Below are 14,493 nucleotides of genomic sequence, written 5' to 3' on the forward strand. Positions count from 1 at the left end.
ACGGAAAGTCCCTAAGCAAATGGCAAAATCAAAAGCTAAAACACATCAAACGAATGGATATTAATTGAATGGATAACAGAAAATGACGAATGGAAAATAACGAATAGATAAAAGAAAATGCACACTTTTGTGTTTGATATGTTATGTCATTGATAATCCAAAAGTCAAAAATATTATGTCCCTCTTTTTGTGGATTTGATTAGGACTCCAGACATGTCGTCTTCGTGTAATTCGTCTAACGTAAACAAATTATCTAAAGACAGAATGTTTATAAGGGTCTTATAATGTCAATAAATTCAGTTTGGCATAAGTATGCATGAAATGTCAACATTATGAATAAAAGAATATGCATGTGCGGTCTTTAAAATAAAATAAAAAATCCAAAAATAATCATTTGACTACCTCTGCTAACAAGGGTTTGTTCTGTTTAAAGGACCTTTCCAAATCCTTTGATTTTCTCACAATGATATACTCTCTCCAAAATTTTTCTGCTGATATAATAATTACCGGAGTTAAGTTCAGTTTCTTGCTTCTTTTTCCTCCATTAAGGATGCTCGCTCTTCTGTTTCAATATAGCAACTATTTTCAAAATAGATATAGGAAGATGTGGTATGAGTGCCAATGAGACAACTCTCCATTAAAATAACAATTTATGAAAGTAAACAAGTATAGGTCAAGGTACCGCCTTCAACACGAAGCCTTGGCTCACACCGAACAACAAGCTATAAAGGGCCCCAAAAATTACAAGTGTAAAACCATTCAAACGGGAAAACCAACGGTATAATCTATATATAAACTAGAGGCTCTCAAGAGCCTGTGTCGCTCACCTGTTACTGTATTTACTGATGTCAATTATCTTGGTTGGTAGGTGGGGTCATTTGACACTTTTTTTTAAATAGATACCCTAGTAATGATTGTGGCCAAGTTTGGTTAAATTTGGCCCATAGTTTTAGATAAGAATGTTCAATATTGACTATAAAGGGTAATAACTCCTTAAGGGGTCCTCTTACAATTTTGATCAGGTTGACTTATTTGTAGATCTTACTTTGCTGAACATTATTGCTATTTACAGTTTATCTCTATCTATAATAGTATACAAGATAATAACCAAAAACTGCAAAATTTCCTTAAAATTATCAATTTTAGGGCAGCAACCCAACAACAAGTTGTCCGATTCATCTGAAAATTTGTGAGGGAATAGATCTTATTCTGATGGACATTAAAATCTTGAGAGATTTGCCCTAAATGTCTTAGTTTCAAAGATATAAATCAAAAACTGCATTTTTCCACTATGTTCTAATTTTAGACATGTCAGCCATTTTGTTTGGAAGGCGAGGTCATCGGACACATTTTTTAAAACTATATACCACAATGATAATTGTGGCCAGGTTTGGTTAAATTTGGCCATGTAGTTTCAGAGAAGAAGATTTTTGTACAAGTTACAAAAAAATGACGAAAAGTTGTATAAAATTGACTATAAAGGGCAATAACTCCTAAAGCGAATGACTGACAATTTTGATCTTGCTGACTTATTTGTAGGTCTTAATTTGCTGAACATTATTGCTGTTTACAGTTTATCTTTATCTATAATAGTATTCAAGAAAATAACCAAAAACTGCAAAATTTCCTTAAAATAACAAATTCAGGGGCAGCAACCCAACAACAGGTTGTCCGATTCGTCTGAAAATTTCAGGGAAGATAGATCTTGACCTGATCAACAATTTTACCCCATGTCAGATTTGCTCTAAATGCTTTAGTTTTTGAGTTATAAGCCAAAAACTGCATTTTACCCCTATGTTCTATTTTTAGCCGTGGCGGCCATCTTGGTTGGTTGGCGGGGTCACGCCACACATTTTTTAAACTAGATACCCCAATGATGATTGTGGCCAAGTTTGGTTAAATTTGGCCCAGTAGTTTCAGAGGAGAAGATTTTTGTAAAAGTTTACGGACGACGGACGACGGACGACAGACGACGGACGCAGGACGACGGACGACGGACGCCAAGTGATGAGAAAAGCTCACTTGACCTTTCAGGTCAGGTGAGCTAAAAAACGAGAAACGAGAAACATGTATAAATAACATAAACAAACGACAACTACTGTACATCAAAAGATTGTTTTAAATTGATATTTGACATATTATAACGAAACTTAAAAGTAGAAAAAAAGTTATAGGTTATGTATTACCTTTAAATAGGAAGAAACCCCCTCCTCTCATTATACAAATCAAGTATTCTTGTATGATTGCCAATGAGACAGCTATCCATAAAAAGTTCAAATGAAGTAGATGTTAGCAATTATATTGAATATGAAACAATTAAGAAAACTAATGGCCTAATAATAAATTAAAAAACAATATGACAGACATGAACCAAAAACAACCACTGGACTACAAGTCCCTGCATGGCTTGCGCAGGCACATTGAAAAATGTGGCTGGGCTAAACATGTTATTAATTCAAAATAAGCGATTAATCGAAATTAAATGCATGAGCCTATTCATCAACATGAAATTGAGGTGCCATTGTATAGGCAGACAAAGAAAGAAAGGCAAAAGTGTTCATTGATTCAATGGGTATAGGATCGGATCTTGAAAACCCATACTGTTATTTTACTACATTTAGTTCTTCTTCTGTCCGGGATATGTTCCTAGTGTTGTATCTCATTCTAGCCAACAGATCTTTCCCACATCATCAGACAACTCGGCAATGAGAACCGAAATTTGTTAAGAAATAATTTCTCAAGATTGGACGAATATCGTAAGAAACTATAATAGCTTCGCACCGTGATGAGAAGCAGCAATGCCTGTATCCATTCTCAATGAGAAATTGCATATGTAAAATTCCGCACATTAAAAGATAAAATGTTCCAGATCTTCACTTCCTTTTGACATATTGTACGCCAGAACAGAAGTTACACGTACTAGAGAAGTGAGAACAAGCGTGTACACACAATTTGTATTCAAATCAGATTGCAGAGTTCAACAAGAAACACGTTTCTTTAAAATATGCCTAGCTATCCGATCTGAGTCTAAAAAGCATCAAGATTGGACTATAAAAATCTACCACCAAACTGAATCCGCCTCAACGTAAAACACTTAAGTTATTTTCATTTTCTGTGATTGAAATATTACAAAAAAGGGTGTACAGTAAAAGTTATTAAAAGAATTATATCTAATTCAAATTCATTTCAGACTCAGGTGTAATAATCTTAGCAAAAGTAAAGATCTAATTACTAGTATTCAGAAGTTTCTTTTTTTGTAAATGACTAGTATTTTGGAATATTTTGGCACGATCCTTAAGAACAGGTTATAATAATTCGAAACAAGAGTTAAACAAGAATGTGTCCCCAGTACACGGATGGGGCATCCGCACTATCATTTTCTATGTTCAGTGGACCGTTAAAATGGGGGAAAATCTCTAATTTGGCATTTAAATTAGAAAGATCATATCATAGGGAACATTTGTACTAAGTTTCAAGTTGATTGGACTTCAACTTCATCAAAAACTACCTCGACCAAAAACTTTAACTTGAAGCGGGACAGACGGACAAACAGACGGAAGGACGGACGGGCGAACGGACGGACAAACGAACGGACGGACGGACGCACAGACCAGAAAACATAATGCCCATATATTGGGCATAAAAACTAGTTACATTAGAAGCAAATAAGAAAATCGACTATACTATCCGTTTCATACATGAATGATGCGGTTTGACCTTAGTTTGAAACTAGTTTAAATTAGCTGTAACTCTGTCGATTCCACAGGTCTATAACACATTATTACGAAAAATAGTATGTAGGTGTTAATATTATTCATTTATCAATGTATCGAGGTTGAAGAAAGGAACCAAATATTACAGCGTTTGATATATTTTTTATTTACATCTGCAAATCACTTTACATTTACGTAACCCCCCTCACAAAAGTAAATAGAACAAAATACTTGGCCGAGAGCTGATACAATTGTCCTTTAGCCTTTGCTCTTTACAAGAAACCTTGAATGATGTGTTGTTTATTTTAGTAAATAGATAAACTTAAAATGAACAGCAATGAGATATGTTGATATATATCCTATCAACGATAGCACAAGTCCAATTGAAATGATAAATAGGATTAGATATTGGTTTTATTTCAAGTGATTTATCAACAAACTTTGCTGTGTTCTTTTATTTTTATGTTATTGAATGAATTTTGGTATATTCTTGTTAAGGAATAATAAACCGTTCTGACGAAATGTAAGGATATTTAAATATTAAAAGTTTGACAATTTTCAATAGCGTTTAAAACAGGTCAAGTTTAAACCTTTCGCTGGTGTCAACAAACTCAAAGTAAGAGAAAGGGTCGGTCAGCCAAGAGTACAATGTGCAATGGCCCATTTTTCCATTGAACTCTTAGTTGTTTGGCAAAAATGTATTCAAACATACAATTGATCGTGTCAATCTAGTTCATGATATATATTAGATGGCGTGCAAAATTTTAATCTTGGTATCAACTATAAGTTTATCGTATAAAATTTAAAACATGCAATCGTTCTGAATATATTCTAACTCTTGTTGCTGAAAGATTAATTTAACACATATATATCAATCTCGTGATAATAATTATATGCAATCACGTGAATGCTGGTATTTTTCCGTTTATAATGGTTAAATTTTCAAAATGCACATTTGGTGCATCAAATAAATATTGATATATTGTGACTTCTACTACTTCGGTGCCACTGTTGATGGACTGCAAATGTTTAAGGCTTTGTAAGAAAGTGATCTTTTTAGAAGTACAATTCTTCTAATTTAAACTTATCTAAAAGAGGGATAAATCGTACTTTGTAAAACAGTGACTCCGATTCAAACATAAATTTCACTGAAACTGACATTAGCAAGATGCAAGATTTCTTGATTGACAACATATTTACTTTTGGAGGCGTTTTTTTCCAACAAACTATCGGCATTCCCATCGGAACCAACTCTGTTCTTTTTCTTGTCGATTTTTATTTATATGAGGCTGACTTTATACGGGAACTTCTAAGGGTGAGGGAAAAGAAGTTTGCAGTATCCTTTGCCTTTACTTTCCGATATATGGATGATTTTCTTTCTCAAATCATTCAAAATTTGCTGACTATGTTGAACGCATCTATCCCATCGAACCAGGAACATGTACTGTTCCCAGATCGAACTTCAGTTAAAGTTTACAACAAAGTTAAGTTTGCCTCATGTCTTGGCATACACCAAGACATTGGTAATGAGGTTCGGTTACAAATTAACCTTATACGCCAAAAGAGATGATTCCAGCTTCCCAATGTGAACTTTAGATTTCCATGTAGCAATATTCTAGCAGCGCTTGCATATTAATTAATTATTTACGTTATTGCGTCAATACTGTGTATTCAACAAGTCCACACTAATAAACAGCTTTTCTATAAAATCATAACAGTTAAGATATATAAAACTTATATCCATAGACTAGACAGGTAAATACTATTTCGAAAAAAAGTGCAAAGTTTTATCATACTTTACTATAGTCTAAAATAAGGACAACATATTGACAAAACGTCAAAAATATGCGTGTCAGACGTAACAGACTATGCGCATAATAACTTTAGCAGGGGTGTTTGTGTTCTTCAAAACAGTGTTATATCTACAAAAATTCGAATGAATGATATGCTTTATATATAAAGTATTACAATATTACTGAATATGCGTTCCTGTAACGATCAACGCTATTTTTTGGTAAAAACAAATAGTGGTCATTATGGTCAGATTTTTGAAAATGTTAAGTTATCAAAATTTATAGGTTTTAAAATATAAGATTATATGATATTTCGTTTCTGTAAATTATGCCCACAAAAGTACATACATAGACAATATCAGAATCGAATTTTTGCAGCACTCACACTTCATATAAAAATGCGACGGCTTCTGGCAAATGTCTTGCAAGATGTCCAATGTCGGATTTTGCCGCTTTTCACAAATAAATTGGCATTTGCTACGCTATTCATTGAAAAATTAGATTAGTTGCATGCTACATAGTGCTTTTCCGTAATTGTGCTTTAACTTTGCAAAACAGCTACATAGTTTTTAATAATTTGCGTAGTCAAAACGACTTCGTTTTCAAAGAAATGAAATGTCTTGCAAGTTTGTCCACTGGACGATTTTCATACGTTTTCAACGTTGTCTATTCGGGGTACGCTGTTTATGGTGGATCATCTGTAAATTTCCTCAGACAGAATTTTCTTGATGGTCAGATACTATCAATAAGACAACAAAGTATTAAAAAAAAATCCGATGACTGGGTTGTTCGTTTAGATGAGGTTCTTAAGTTGTGAAAAAGTTAGTATCATGAGAGGATGAAATGTCTTGCAAGTTTGTCCACTGGACGATTTTCATACGTTTTCAACGTTGTCTATTCGGGGTACGCTGTTTATGGTGGATCATCTGTATATTTCCTCAGACAGAATTTTCTTGATGGTCAGATACTATCAATAAGACAACAAAGTATTAAAAAAAATCCGATGACTGGGTTGTTCGTTTAGATGAGGTTCTTAAGTTGTGAAAAAGTTAGTATCATGAGAGGATAAAAAAATCCTCTTTTTTAAATTTTCAAATTGGGAAGCGTAAAACTTCAATATTTTTTGTTTCTCTGCAATAAGATTCATATGTATATAACTTCATATGAAATTGGGCCTAAAGCGTGCCAATTGCTATTTACACCTCTCCACATCATACAAAGCTTGTCAATATATGAGATGAATTATAATTAGCCTTTTATTTCTGACAATCGTTTCATTTCTTAATCTAATGGTACCGCTATTAGTAAATTGAATTTTATCAGCAAGACACGTTTAACTTGTAATTCCCGAAAAACATTTTATAGTAAAGCAAAATATATATCTTCCTCCTTTTTGGATCTAAATGGGGAAACATTGCATTTTATTACGTTTTATGTCAATTGGTCTCTGGTAGAGAGTTACATCTCATTGGCACTCATCATACCGTATATATCTTCTCATTTCATATAGATTTATGCATTACCCAAATACGATATATTTTGTTGTTTGTTGCTTACGTTACTTTCAGTGGGAAATATTTCATGCATATTCAGTACAACTGATCATTAAGAAGTATCCATATTGACATGCAAAACAAAAATTACAAGAGAAATAAAAAACTTATCCCAAATAATCATTAATCGCTGTAAAACGTTACCATTTGAGACGCAATATCGTGCTTTAACGTCATACTGATTAAATATCTCCCAGTTTATACGGTATTTCAGGGCATGGATCTCCTATCATAATTTCCTTGATAGACGAATGTTCCAATTGTCGCATCTGTTATCCCGTCCCCTTTTCCTCGAATGCGACCTACCAAATTAGACGTATTTATACCGAGTTTGTACTAGCATGAACATCAAAACGAGTGCAACATGTGAAGCAGGATCTACTTACTCTTTCAAAGTACTTGAGATCACCCCTTTTGTATATTTGGCATCTCTTTTACAATATTTTCAATTAACTAAATGGTGTACGATTTGTAAATTCTAAGGTTATTCTAACGATGCGTGTACTTCTAGTCCTCGTGCGATTTGGGAGATTTGTTGTTGAAAAAGCACTTAAAAAAGAGTCTTTGTCCAAACATGTTGTCTACAAAATCTGGTTATGTCAAATAATGTTGTTCGACTAAAACATTAAAACAGTGAACCCCTTCATCATTCTGTCTCCTATTTTGAAACAGTGTTTTCAAAGCTAAAAATCTAGGTTCATCATCGGATACAAAAATATAACATATTGTCAAGCGTTCAATATTTCGACCAAAAAAAAAGGTTCTTAAAGTCTAGAAGCAAAGTAAGTGACAAATTTTCAAGTGATCAATATCCCATAATGCCCGCGTCACACTGTCCCGATTTTTACGCCGATGGCAACACGATAATGGAAATTTTCAAAATCGGGACTGATCGTATCCAGATCGGGCTATTCGTAGTGCCATCTTTAACCATCGTAGAAACATCGGCAACTTTTTCTAGCCTTCGGGGACAACTTCGGGAAGGATTCTAAATTTTTTAACATGTTAAAAAATCCCCGAAGGTGCGTCCGATGTTGAGGGTTCGTATTGAGTTCGTATCACCATCCTCACTATCGTAATGTCACCGGGAATGCATCTTTGCACATCGTATTGCATTCGTGTTTCCATCGTTTCCATCGGGCAGTTTTGACATTACGATGTCTACACGAATGAATCACGAAGATACCCGAAGGTCTTACGATGGCAACACGACTTCGTGAAGACCTCGTAATCCCGTCGTGTTGCCATCGAATAAAAGTACGAAGGCGACAAGATGGAACTACGACGGCAATAAATCCAGCTAAATGTAAGGCAGCGACCATTTGATTTTCTGGGGGGGGCTATGGTTTTTTTTGGAAAAAAAAGTTTGTTTCCAGTTTTTGGAGAAAAAAATAATTTGTTTTTGATTCTGAGGGAAAAAAATTGTTTGTTTCACCCTCAGCTGCCACTATATGTAATGCTAAAATTGAAAGAAAAAAATTGTTTTTGATTTGTTGCGAAGAAAATAGATTGTTTTTCGCCGCAGGCGAAAAAAAAAGTTTGTACAGAAAAAAAAACCATAGCCCCCCTCAGAAAATCAAATGGTTGCTGCCTAAGTTAATTTTCGCGTTAAAATACATTTAAAGTGCCATGCGCGATATGCACTGGTCAGTCTTATATGACAGTTAAGAAAGACGTTCACAAAACATGGAGCTCATATCATATGATTCTATGAGAACAAGAAAGGCGACAGCGTTGTTTCTATTAATTCAAATGGAACAAGAAGAGCAGCTATTACAGGCTCAGGATTTACTTTTACAAATAAAATATTATTTTTTGTCAATTTTCCATATCAAGTAACATAATGAAAATCATAAACGCGCCTCGTACACCAACACTGCAGGTAAACGTATATAGGGAAACCAACTTTTTCTTCATTATTCTGATTTTTTATGTATCGTCTGAGTTGTTGTCACACGAATGTTTACTCCATAACCATTTTGTTTTCTATATGTCATATTTTGCCGCATTTGTTGCTTTCCGCACATCCTTCCTTTTGTATATATTATTATGATATTCTCCTGGAAAGAGCTCTTTTTGAATAAAAGGGATCAACGAACAACTACATAAGACTCATCAGTGACGCTCAGATCAAAATAGTTAAAAAGCCAAACAAATACAAAGTTGAAGAGCATTGAGGACCCAAAATTCCAAAAAGTTGTGCCAAATACGACTAAGGTAATCTACTCCTGGGGTACGAAAATCCTTAGTTTTTCGAAAAATTGTTTTTATACAGAAAATTTATAAAAATGACCATATAATTGATATTCATGTCAACACCGAAGTGCTGACTACTGGGCTGGTGATACCCTCGTAAACATGGGCATAATTATGGGTGATTATTCAGACTAGTGCACACATTTTACAGTTCAAACAAGGCAATGCCGAGCGTGGCATCCCCTCGTATATATGTAACATATTGGGGACAAATATGGACACTATATTTGTATATACACATGCAGAAAATGGTAAATTGAATATGCATATTTGATACATAAACTATTTTTCTAGAAATCAACCAAAACATTCAGTAACTGGAAATACCTTTAATATTGTCTTTAGAACCAGCAGGTAAAAAAATGAGCAACCAATTCCTGTGTATTATGCTATTTCAAGGAGAAAAAACAAGTCCATCTGCATGACCTTGACCTTTGGCCTTGAACGTAAAAAATGTCAGATCATTACAAGGAGGAACAATATACCAAATGTGGTTAAAATCTTTTGAAGCATATTAGTTTTAGAGTGTCCACAAGGGTGATATTGCCTTGTATTACAACTGCCACTGTGACCTCGACCTTTGAACTTTAAAGTCAATAGTGCTTAAGATATTCTTCACGAGTAACACCATACCAAGTTTTGAGCATTTTGGGTCTAGAGTGTCAATAACAATTTTATATACACGCAACTTACATGTAGTAGGCGAGGGGATAATAAACTAAGTTTTATAAGAATTAGACAAAAAGATCGATTTCCCGCCATGCATGGAACGTACAGAAACGATATGTTGTCGAAATTCTGTTCGTATCTTTTAGACATCGTATGGCCATCGCGCCATCATCGTAATCCATCGTGTAGCCTTCGTGATCCATCGTGTAGGCTTCGGCTGAGATATGAAGCTTAAATACCCGTCTTCGGTTAACCTTAGTATGTCCATCTTTTGCTATCGTATATAATTTCGGCACCATCGTATAGACTTCGTTATTCATCGTACTTTCTTCGGTCACTTTTTGGTATTTTAACGAGATCGGGACCAACTTCGTACGAACTTACAATTTTCGCATTCGGGTGTCCATCGTATATAAAAATCGGGACAGTGTGACGCAGGCATAAAACATTTGCAAAATGTATATAAGATATAAAGTTTTACAAAAGCATGTTTTTCAAACTAAAACAAATTTAAAGATATTATGGGAAAGATTGTCTGCGCACTTCAATTAATTATACTAAATCAATGATTTCATAAATTGTTTAGAAACCATTTACAAATTTAAGAATTAACCGCGGAACAAGATATAGACCGCAGTTCGACATTGTCCCCGAATACAACTCGGTACTATATGTATCAAACTGCTGATCAATTGAATCTTTCTCATTGAACAGTCTACAATGCCTGTGTGCAAACCTTTTCACTAGTTACATGTGTATTAACTAAAAGATATTTAATTCTTGATTAACTTTCGGAAATTATTAGAAATTCATGAATGTATCTCCCACATTCAAAGCTCTTGTTCCTAGTGGATATAAGGTTTTTTCTTCTTTTTTGTTGTTGGCGTTTTCAGTTTTTATATCAGGTCTTAAGCATTTTCATCAGGTTTACAATTTTCAAATATTTCGAGCAGACGAATAATTATCTACTTACTATATGTAAGAAGATGTTATATGTGTATGAGTGCCAATGAGACAACTCTTCATCCAAGTCACAATTTTTAAAAAGTTAACTATTAAAGGTCAAAGTACGGCATTCATAATTCTATTTTAGACCTGGAAGCTTTGTACAATTAACAAAACAAAAACCGTCCCGTTTTACTTTTCACACCTATTAAAATATCATCTTGAAAAAAGAATCAGTCACCTTGAAATAATGGGCCAACAATTGCCATAGCCGAACTCGCTCCTTTTACCGCAAAATTGCCAATTTTTACACTTTGAGTTGGGGCAACCCATTGGTTTGAAATCTTCGAAATCTTGTCAGGTTTTCTCACCAAATGTCGATGGTTCTCTCCGGGCACTGGTCTGCGGCTTCCGCTGCCAATAAAAATTGACCTTCACGAAATATCGCAAAAGTGTTAAAAGTGGAATTAAACGGCACCAATCATTCATTCGATCAATCAATTTAAAATCTTTCTTTCGATATCACACTCGAATACTTTTCTACACTTATGCATGTGGCTCTGATATTGCTGTGACCTTAGGTCATATAATTAAGTTGATTATGTGCTTAATCATGGCATGATTGTCAAAATTATTGGTGTCGCTCAATAATAATAAAAAAATCATTGTATCAAACAAATTACTTTGCCCTTTTATTGAAATAATATTAATTGTAGCTATGGACTTTATGGGACTTTTATTTCCTATTTGGTGTTATTTTTGTGTGTATGCACACATTTGTTCTCGAGATATTTAAAAAGTAAATCTTTCAATTGTTGTACCCTGATGAGGTTATGAATCGATAACAGTATTAAATGTTTGTTACATTTAGAAAGACTATTTAAACTTATTTAAAACTACTCAAATATCACTTACGTACATCTTTAAATTTCCGCTATTATATTTTTAATTAATAAAAACTAATATTCAAATATTCATATAAATCAAACTGCTCATAAAATACATGTGAAATGAAGTATTTTAGAAAAATCGTGTTTTGAAAATTAGAGTTACTTCCCATTACCAGAGTTAAAATAAAATCAGCGATACTGAGATGAAAAGCAAAGACAAGCCTTCTTGTAAAAAAAAAAAGACTTTCTGTATACAAGGTGATAGGACGGAATATGTCACATCTTCCAATATGTGAATATGTGGGGAAAACTATCAGAAATATATGATTCTATAATAACTTAGTATACTGAGACTGTTCTGGATAAGGTCAGTAAAGTTCTGGACAATTACTTGTACATGAAAAGTCTTGTCATTATTTCAAAGACGAAAGTCTCGACGTTTAAAAGTAAATATTAGATAAAGAATTCAATCTTACCTCCAAATTTCATCCACTTTTCCAACGCACCACACGAAACCAATCCAATATGGGAAAGATTACATTTTTTTCTATGCAACATATGAAAAGGTAAACAAATTTCAGATTTTTATGAAAAGAGTGGGATAACAGAATCCCAACGACACCCTCTATCAATTAGGAGATAACTGTATTGTATTTTAAGCTCCGACGGCATCAATTGGGGATTTGATGGTCGCAAATTAAGATTACTGGCGACGCGTTAGCGGAGACAGTAAACGGGTATTTGCGACCATCAAATCCCAAATTGATGCCGTCGGAGCTTAAAATACAATATTGTTATCTCCATACTAATGAAACTGACAGAAAACAACGTTAAAACATGTATATAAAATCTGTCATATGCCGTCTGCGCTTGCGCGTACGTCCCATAGCATCAATTGTCAATTGATGCCATGTAAGAAAGTGACGTTATCCAATCAAAATGAACGTTACAAACGTTGTTGCATTAGAATTAAGTATTGAAGCACGCATTGTGTAGTAAAGACCCATTCTTATAGATGAAACTTAGTATGCGGGGTCTATCAACGACATATACATAGACCACGACATAACTATAAAAAGGAAAAAGACAAATAGACAAACAATATTACACAAAACACAACATAGAAAACTAATGACTCGGTAATTTCTAAAATAAGAATATCTATGAACGTATCAAATTAACAAATGCTCATGAAAAAATATACCAAAACCAAAAAGAGACATCTTTGTAGTTACTTTTAACAAACTTACTGTTGATTAATTGAATTACAAAACATCAGTTCCACAGTTATCATTTAGCTTCGTATTTTTAAATCTTTGTCATTTATTTTTTTGATTTCATGATTGTAATAAAAAAAAAACTTGCATACATAGTCAATTCCATCTCTTCATTTTACAAAAACAAATAAAAATAAAAAATCCAGCTTGCTGTTTTCTTTTTCATCCTTTTTGCAAATCTAGTTACTATCAAGTCACTAACACACATCAGTTAACCAATGTTTTCAACCAACTGCAGAGATGTAAAGCCAATAGATAATATTGTTTTCATTGGTTAAAAACATAAAAATGTCAAAATTATTTCTTAATCATTTCTCACCCTTCATAGACATTTAATACAATACAAAAGGGTCTGGATCTCTAGTTTCTGCATTCTTATAAAAAAACCTTTTTTTGGGTGTCCATTTTTCTATATTCTTTTCTTTTGCGGCTTCCTCTGTCAATAAAAACTGACCTTCACGAAATATCGCAAAAGTATTAAAAGTGGAATTAAACGGCACCAATCATTCATTCGATCAATCAATTTGAAATTTTTCTTTCGATATCACACTCGAATACTTTTCTACACTTATGCATATGGCTCTGATATTGCTGTGACCTTGGATCATATAATTAAGTTGATTATGTTCTTATTCATGGCATGATTGTCAAAATTATTGGTGTTGATCAATAATAATAAAACATCATTGTATCAAACAAATTACTTTGCTTATCATGGGCCCTTTTAACGAAATAATATTAATTGTAGCTATGGACTTGATGGGACTTTTATTTCCTATTTTGTGTTGATTTTTGTGTGTTTGCACACATTTGTTCTCGAGATATTTAAAAAGTAAATCTTTCAATTGTTGTAACCTAATGAGGTTATGAATCGATGATAGTATTAAATGTTTGTTACATTTAGAAAGACTATTTAAAGTTGTTTTAAACTACTAAAATATCACTTACGTACATCTTTAAATTTCCGCTGTTATATTTTCAATTAATAAAAACTAATATTCAAATATTCATATAAATCAAACTGCTCATAAAATACATGTAAAATGAAGTATTTTTGAAAAATCGTGTTTTGAAAATTAGAGTTACTTCCCATTACCAGAGTTAAAATAAAATCAGTGTTTCACGTCTATCGTCGATACTAAGGTGAAAAGCAAAGACAAGCCTTCTTGTAAAAGAAAAGACTTGCTGTATACAAGGTGATAGGACGGAATATGTCACATCTTCCAATTTGTGAATATGTGGGGAAAACTATCAGAAATATATGATTCTATAATAACTTAGTATACTGAGACTGTTCTGGATAAGGTCAGTAAAGTTCTGGACAATTACTTGTGTATGAAAAGTCTTGTCATTTTTTCAAAGACGAAAGTCTCGACGTTTAAAAGTAAATATTAGAT

The sequence above is a fragment of the Mytilus edulis genome, chromosome 1, assembly GCF_963676685.1.
Source record: "Mytilus edulis chromosome 1, xbMytEdul2.2, whole genome shotgun sequence".
NCBI classification, from domain to species: Eukaryota; Metazoa; Mollusca; class Bivalvia; order Mytilida; family Mytilidae; genus Mytilus; species Mytilus edulis.